This window comes from Camelus ferus, chromosome 13 (genome assembly GCF_009834535.1).
Source record: "Camelus ferus isolate YT-003-E chromosome 13, BCGSAC_Cfer_1.0, whole genome shotgun sequence".
Classification (NCBI taxonomy): Eukaryota; Metazoa; Chordata; class Mammalia; order Artiodactyla; family Camelidae; genus Camelus; species Camelus ferus.
Genome location: NC_045708.1, coordinates 55,556,143 through 55,564,886, shown reverse-complemented (window position 1 = coordinate 55,564,886; position 8,744 = coordinate 55,556,143). Strand labels below are relative to the sequence as shown.

Sequence of the window (8,744 nt, the reverse complement as noted above, 5' to 3'; positions counted from 1 at the left end):
GCAATCTGTATTTTTGTGTGTGCACGCCATTCAGACTACGGCTTGTCAGCACAAAATAGCCTGTTTGCAAATAGTCACTCATGCACCCTGAGCAAAGACAAAAAGAGGACCCAAAACTAAAATCTGAGGCTAGGTAAGCTGAAATGAATGCAGAGATAATGACACTCATGACAAGTACATTAAGCGTAAATATTAGCCAATGAAAAGTAAATTGTATATGTAAGATTACAGAGGAATTATGAAGAAGGGGAAAAGTACTAGCAGATAGAATATATCCAAATGTAGCTTTAATCCTTCAAAGGAGTTAGGCAGAGTTTACAAACTAAACTAGGGGGTTGATGTACATTCTAGGCCAAACTCCAAAAAGGAATATTAAAACAGAGAATTCTGTACACTTAAAAAAGTTCTGATTACTAGAAGCTCACATGACTTCAGTAAGAAAAAAAAATCATACTAGATTTGCCTTATTTCTTTTTGGTAAGGGTAAATTTAAAGGCTAGAACATACACCTGGATCCCTGCAGGTAAAGGGCAGAGTTTCTCCTGATTACTTTGTAAGTAACAGGGGGAGATCTGTGTAAGGAACATGGGGAGATCTGCACTGGGTGAAGACTGGTTACATTGGATTGTTACTGGTTGAATATCCAGAACAGATACAGACCTCAGATAGGTGACATTCCCCACAAGGGTTATGTTGAGACTTAAACACTGGGAATAGTCACAAACAAAATAGCACACTTCCTAAAATTAGAATTGTCCAAAAATAGATTGTGTTGTTCTGGAAAGGATTAGTGTCCCATCCCTGGACGTATTCAGGCTGTGGCTGGAGCACCTTGTGGCACTGGGTGCTACAGAGGGATTCAGGTGTCTACCCGGAGGTCACATGACTGGACGTCCCAGGTCCCTCTACTGCTTACATTTGACGACTCTTTAGGTGTTTGTGTACAACGTAGACCTTGTGAAACTAGCGTTGCTAAGCTGGAAAGGCAGAGATTCCATGGTTCCTATGAAGGCAGAAGATTTTCATCTTCCTGATCTGCACTGCCTGACGTTTGGTCAGGGCTGAATGTCCGAGTCCCACACATGCCACAGCACACCTGTCTATGCATGACCACTCCTCCTCAAGCTGGTGTTTGTGGTTTTTGTCCATATACATTTCATTTGCTATAGTAACAGAACCATGCTATTTGCCTGAAGGAACCATCTCCTTGAGAGCCCTTTTTCAAAGAACCACGCTGCCATCCTAGATGAAGCAAAGAGAAGTGTGGAGAAACCACTTTCACATAAACCCATCATCAAGAATTTGAATGACAGGTTGTGCAAGGCTGGTACTGGAAAATTCGGAACTACTTCATAAAGGCTTTTAGATAAGATAAATTTGTAGAATACTCATGTTGCAATGTCTGAAGGGTGGGGAAAAACCCTAAAACACTATGTTCTCTCTTAATCCAGAAAAGTATATTGTCAAGGAAAGCCCAAGAGGAAATAAGGAAAAATACTGTCTGACGGTAGGAAATTTTGGCACCATCTGTCCCAGATGGTGGGAGCAGGCAGTGCCACCGTGGGGCAAACCGCCCCCACTTAGAGTCTCAGAAGCAGCCAGTACCATGGCTTCCAAACTACAGCCTGCCAAATGCTTTTGGTACTGAAGCAGCGAATCATGGTTTTGGCGGTGGGATTTCAGGAGTTCTCAGAGCATTTGCTAGTGCCGTAACTGCTCCTGACCGAGTTCCATTCCGCAGCAGGCTTCAGATGGGCAGACAGTCCGAAAGAAACCTTTTTTTTTTTTTTTATCACATTCTTCCAAGTGTAGCTTTTGCAGAGTTGGGGACTTTGATTTGATGAATTACAGCAAATGCATATAGTCTACGTGGCTTAAAAGCAAGAGTGAAATGAAAACAAACCCCCTCCAAAAAACACAAAGTGACCTAGAACGTCCAGTTCTATCACAATGACACAGTAATCGTTTCTTAAACTTGACGAGGTCTTTATAGCTTGCACAAACTTTTCTGCTGATGAGCTTAAAGAATTTTTACAAAACTCCCATGAGGCATCTGAGACGATACTAATTCTATGCAGGTGGCAAGTCAGGCTCAGAAAGTTTGAATAACCTGCATAAACTTACAGAACCAGCAAGAGACAGGACCAGAACGTGAATGAAAGGTCTTCAGACTTCCAGTCCGTGCTCTCTCTTTTAAAATACACTTCATTTAACAGCAGCACATGTCAAACCGTCGGTGTGTTACCATCTGAGGAGCTCACTGAATTAGTCATGAGTCACAGGGTTTTGGACCCTTTGCATATAAAGTGTGAATAAATTCCTCACAGAGAAATGTCCCTTACCATCAGAGAGAAACCAGAATCAGCTTTCTCGTGTCTTGCCTTGTTAGCACTTAAAAAAAACCTATACTTCCGCTAGTCTAACAACGGGTTTCCTGTCCCTGAACAGTGAAGTCAAAACAGGAGATTTACACGCTAGACGTTCCAAATGAGAAGTTTATGATGCTGCCAGACTCTCCGAGCACGTGAAAGGTTTCCCAAGCTGTGGTGTGCAGTCATCTTCCTAAACACTGCTCTAAATTGAACGGAAAACAATTAGGTACCAGTGTGATTGAAGACTTCAGGCCACATTTTCCTCTATTCAAGTTGTCCCAATTAGTTTTTATGCAGCTCAAAATGCCCTCGGACTACCTGCAACCTGGAAGATTAAGCCATTTGCACTTTGCATAAAACAACACCATCCAAGGCCTCACAGCTTTGCAAATACGCTCCGTGGCTTGTTGGAGCTTTCTGCCCTCTCACAATAGGGTTACCTGTATATGAATACCAGCGCGTGGGTCAACGCCGTGCTCACCCTTGTCCCCTTCCTCGAGAGGAGTATATCCAATTTAGGAGTCCTTTCTTTCACTCAAAAGGAAACACAGGTAATATTTAACCAGAATTTCAGTCCTTTGACACTAATCTAAGGGACGAATACAAAGAAAAGGTGGAGAAAGGCCTGCTGAGATCCCTCATAAAGGTGTTTACACAAAACAAATGCCTCGCCATTGAAAAGGCGACTAGAGTCAGCTGGCCATTTCTTTTGGCATTTTGCTGAAAACAAACAGACCTATTTAAACCAGATCTGCAGAAGGGATAAATGCCTTTCTACACTCTGCGATGTCTGTTTACGCAGCCCACCTTTGCTTTGGCCTAAAGAGGAAGACGGCATTTCTATTAGAAATGGAATCACCTTTGGCCTAACTTTGAAATGGTCCAGTCAGATGCCGATGAATAAGCCTTTGTTAATTTATCAGCTAAATTCAATGTATTTATTTATTCATGATTTCATCCTGGCTGTTTTCAAAACATTATTTTGTCTTTGACAATATTCTCTACTTGATAATGTCCCAAACTAAAACAAATTTATTGCACCCATTATAGTGAATGGGCAATGGCCAAAGTATTTAATGGGGCCAGAGGTCTGTGCAAAATATCTCTTTCAGGAAAATCAAACCCATCAGCTTTCTTTCAGTGGCAAATGTCCCCAGGCTATAAAAGGACTGAAAGACTCTGGCAATGGGTCACAGCTCTGTTTGAGCCATTAGGCAAATATCCAAGGTCTCAGCGCCCCCTTTTTTAAAGGAAAAAGCAATTAGGCAAAGAATTATGAATAAGGAGAAATGCAGTGAGAACTGAAAGTGTGTGTGAATTCCTTGATGGTTCCTAAATTGTTAATGTGCTCAACAGTAACCTAACCCCATCACCACCTCTCAGTTTACCTCTGCTGTAAGCAGGTATAAATGAGTCAATTGTATAATTTATCAGGAGGTGGACTTTGCACCCTAAACTAAAACTGAGGAGCATCCTTTAAACATGGCAGAATCTTTCCTGTCCTTCGCTGTACCCACCATCAACCAAAAAAGGGAAAGCTTGTTACATTTTAGAACTATGAGATTTTGGTTGTATGATGTCATAAAACCCACTCCTCACTCCTCCATTTCCCCTTCTATTTTATTGAGGAGGAAATTGAAGCCTTGTAAAGTAAAATAACATATCCAAGCTCATACAGTAGGGTTATAGTGAAAAAAAATCTATGTGAGCTGGAGTTCTAAGCTTCTAGTGCTCTTCGATAGTTTTTATTCTTACTTACAAGTGAAAGGGGAAACTAAAGTTTGTTGCATGTGTATCTGCTACGTGCCAGGAACTCAACTAGGTGCCTTACAGATTTTATTACCTTTGCTCCACCTAACAATCCATTTTATATGGGAAGAAATCAAGGCTCAGAGAGTCTAAGTCTTGCCCAGGATCACACAGCTGTCATTCAGACCTAGGCGAGGCAGTATCCAAGTCTCCTGCTGTTCCCACTTAACCTTGTTGGCTCTAGAAATGTTTCCCAAATTTACACCTGTAACCTTGTCTCTCTCCCTCTCTCCATGGTTGTTTGTCAAGCACAATGCCAGGTGCTAAGTGCTAGGAATACAGATGTGAGTGTGATGAACACGGACCCTGCCGTCTCGGGTAAACAGAAATGTAGGCATGTGCAGGTGAACTTCAATGCCTGAGCACACAGTACATGTTCTAAAGGATACCTTTCCTGCACAGACCTCCCTGCACAGGAAGGGGCCTGGTGTGGAGAAGCTGGAACATGAGAGCAGTAAGGCGGGTGTGCATGTGGGCAGGCAGCCCATCGGCAGTGATTGGAACCCATGCATCACGTGGGGCACAGCTCGGAGCCGAGTGCTGGGATTTGTCTACTACTGGGATTCCTTTACCACTGCGTCTCAGTCCCCAGTGCCTTAAACTAACTGTCATGTTCTAGACACCCAGTAAATGACTGACTGAATGAATAATGATTCTTCCCTCGCAACTTCATTCATGTTTATCTTTGTTTTTTTGTTTGTTTTTTACTGTAAGGATATTTTTTTTTCTTTCCTTTTTCATTAAAATTTTTTAACACTTAATTTTTTTTGGCAGGGGAAGACCATTAGGTTTATTTATTTTTTATTTGTTTATTTATTATTATTATTTTTGTAATGGAGGTGCTGGGGATTGAAACTAGGACCTTGTGCATGCAAAGCATGTGCTCTACCACTGAGCTAGACCCTCCCCTCCATGTTTCTTTTTGTTTGCTGACCTCTAATTCATCGGTCAACCTCCTTCTATATTTTTAGATACTACTCAGAAATGAACTGCATTCCTCTGACAGTTCATGCATCAGAGCAGTGACTCCTAAAGAAGACTTCTGATTCTTATTCCCTGCCCGGCCCCTTCCACCTCCACATCATTGCCAGCGAGATCTGAGAATGATTCTCCTTTACGGTAGCCCTCATCCTTGCAGTGGTTCTCAGCACACCCTTACAGATAGGAGGGTGAGCTGGAGGACAATAGAGAGCCCCTGTTCAAAATTCACCTCTTCTGGGATAGGGCTGATGGCCGTATGGAAGGGAAGAATGAACCACAGTGGCCTCAGGGTCACCCCAGCCATTTGCTCTCATCGTTGGCAAAGAATTTGGCTCATTGCATCTTCACCTGATCCCCAACTGGACTGTGGGTTCTTCATGGGGAAGGACCCTGCCTTATGAGTCTTTGTGTCCCTTGGGGCCTCAGACAGCACCTGGCATTGATGCGTTGAAGGAAGTGTGTTAACTTCTTGAAGGGAGCCTTTAGATTTTTCCATGGAGATGAGTTGCCAATGCATGCAGTTTCAAAGCTATGTGACCTGGAAAAATTGAATGTTTTATGTTTCTAAAGTAAGGGCCAGAAAATTTTGCCTGTAAAGAGCCAGATACTAAATATTGCAGGCTTTGCAGACCGTACAGTTTCTGTTGCAACTGTTTAACAACTGCTGCTGTTGTAGCACAAAAGCAGACAAAGGTGATACGTAAGAGGTAAATAGGACAGCGTCCACCAAAACTTTACAAAAACGGGCAGGGAATTGGATTTGGCCTGAGGGTCTTAGTTTATTAACCTCTGCTTTAGAGCAATAGATAAACCCTATATGTGTTGCTTCCCTAAGCTGCCTTCCACCTTTGGGCCAAACAATACAATCTCAGTGAAAGTAGGACTTCCATCCATCTTTCATTTTAATAGTTTTTCCTAGAAGAAGAATAAAGACTAAAATACATGAGCTAATGGCAAAACAGAAAAAAAAAACATAGTTCACATTTATTCAGTGTTTACCATATATCAGACACGTACAAATTGTATTCTCACTTAATCCTCATTTTGCAACCCTATGAAGAAGGTGATATTCCTATTTTCATCCTGTAGATGAGACATTTGAGGCTCAGAGAGCTCTACTAACTTGCCCAAGGTCACACAGCTTCTAAGGGGTCGAACTTGAATTTGAACTCAGGTCCATCTGAGCCTACGCTTTGAACCACTACTTTATAATAAGGGCCACTAGGTGGCTACGTAAATAAAAATCACAAACCCAATTTTACTGATGGAAGATAAAAGCAGGAAGCACATAGGAACCTACAGAGCAGTACATGTTCTTTTCCCCTGTTGGATTGAGGGAAGTTCAAAGGACATCTTTGTTGATTTTACACCTCGAGGATCTGTTGTATGAAGTCAGATCCCTGCAAGAAATTCCATGTTCCTTTGTTCTTTATGACAGGCCAGTCTGAATGGGAAGATTTTAAAACTCCCTAAACTCTTTGAACATGCAGAACATTGATCTTCACAAACCATTTGAAACACCTTAAGGAGGTTACAAAATTACAAGCAATTTTTCTTTGGTTTTGTTTTGTTTTAAGTGAGTGTATACCGAACCTCTGGGACCTCTTGCCTCATCACACACCACCAAAGCTTTGCTCCCCTCCTCTGTGTATTCTTTGCTGTCAGACCCTGAATAACAAAATAGCGTTAGGTTGCTAGGGTGCCTTGTTTTCACTGAAAAGCTCTCTCCCACCAGGAATGTGGGGGCTCTTATCCCACTCTGCTGAGATGTGCGGTGATGCGTCTTTGAATCCTGGGGCAGCGCGGGGTTCGACACGTCCTGCTGGGCTGCCCATCGCTCCTGCCTTCTGTGTTGGCAGGAACACGACTGGATTCTGTACGAAGTGCTCTGTGGCCTTCTGCACAGTGAGACCTGCGTGGCCAACTTCACACTGGTATTTATTAAGCCTGATAGGTGGCCCACCAGATGGCACGCTCCTTCAGAGCAGGAGCCATGCCTTGTTACTTCTCTCTGCTGCCCTGGCATGTGGGGTCTGGCACAGCGTCCGCTTTCAACACATATTTTAGAAATGAATTTGGTAGACCTGAATGCCTGGTCACTTCTCCAGCTTCGCCTCCTCTCAGCCTCAGTGCTCTGTGCGGGCTGGCCGAGTGGTCAGGGGCGTGAGGTCCAAGTCAGACAGAGTGGGGTTTCCCGTCCGGGCACCTCCACTTCCTAGCTGTGGCCTCTGAGGAAGTAACTTAACCGTCCTGTGCTCACTTTCCCTCTGTACGATGGAGGATGCTAACAGTAACTGTCATGTTCACTGGCTCTGCGTGTGGATTATATGACAGTAGACCTGTGAAGTAGGTAGAAGAATCCCTAACATGTATGGTCCTTATCCCCCTCACCACTTCTGCCCACAGCATTCTCTCCTCCCTCTCCTCTAATGGACAGTGCTGCTCAGCTGTCAGCCTGGCCCTCCTCCCCCCAGCACTTGGTTAGCTGCCAAGTAGCTTTGGTAGGGGATTGACCACATTGTTCCTCACTGCTTTTTAAACTTGTCTGTCTCCCCTAGTACCCAGCCCACAGCCTGTGCTAAATAAATTATTTATTAAACAATTGTATGAATGGAAAGTAGATTTAAAAGAGCAAATTAATTATAGCCACTATCAAAAATAATATGGAGTTTCCTTAAAAAAATAAAAATAGGTTACCATATGATGAAGAAATCCCACTCCTGGGCACACATCTGGAAAAGATGAAAACTCTAATTTGAAAAGACAGGCACATCTCAATTCATAGCAGCACTATTTACAACAACCAAGACATGGAAGCAACCTCAGTGTCTGGATAAAGCAACAGATGACTGGATACAGAAGATGTGGTGTATATACACAATGGAATACCACTCAGCCATAAAGAAAAGCATGAAATATTGCCATTTGCAGCAACATGGATGGACCTAGAGATTATCATAATAAGTGAAGTCAGAAGGAAAAAGACCAATAGTAAATGACATCACTTATATGTGGAATCTAAAAAATAATACAAGTGATCTTATTTACAAAACAGAAACACATTCACAGACACAGAAAACAAATCTGTGGTTACCAAAAGGGATGAAGGGATAAATTAAGAGTCTGGGATTAACATACATAGAGTACTGTATATAAAACAGATAAACAACAAGGACTGACTGTAAAGCACAGGGAGCTATACTCAGTATCTGGTAATAACCTATAATGGAAAAGAATCTGAAAAAGAATATACATGTATAAGTGAATCACTTTGCTGTACACCTGAAACTAACATAACGTTGTAAATCAACTATAACCCAATCGAAAAAAATTAAAAAGAGCAGATTAACTGACCACCATTCCTCTCAGTGCCATAAAGTATGTCAGGTAGGATGATCTTTTTAAGAAGGAGCCTAATCACGTCGCTTCTCTGCCCCATCCCCGCACTGGCACGCCTCTCAGACTGAGAAAATGCCCAAGTCCTCCCAACGGCCTGTATACACCTCCCTCATGGCCTGGCCCCATTCCTTCTCTGCTCTGTCTATTATTACTCTTCCCTATGATCATTTTGCTCCTTCTGGC

The 8,744-nt window shown here is 42.6% G+C and overlaps 1 protein-coding gene across 1 annotated transcript in view; it reads right to left on the bottom strand.

Moving 5' to 3' along the window:
* LOC102519218 (serine/threonine-protein kinase TNNI3K) overlaps positions 1–8,744 on the bottom strand; it is a 285,392-nt gene that overhangs the window by 7,879 nt on the left and 268,769 nt on the right. The window lies entirely within an intron of this gene.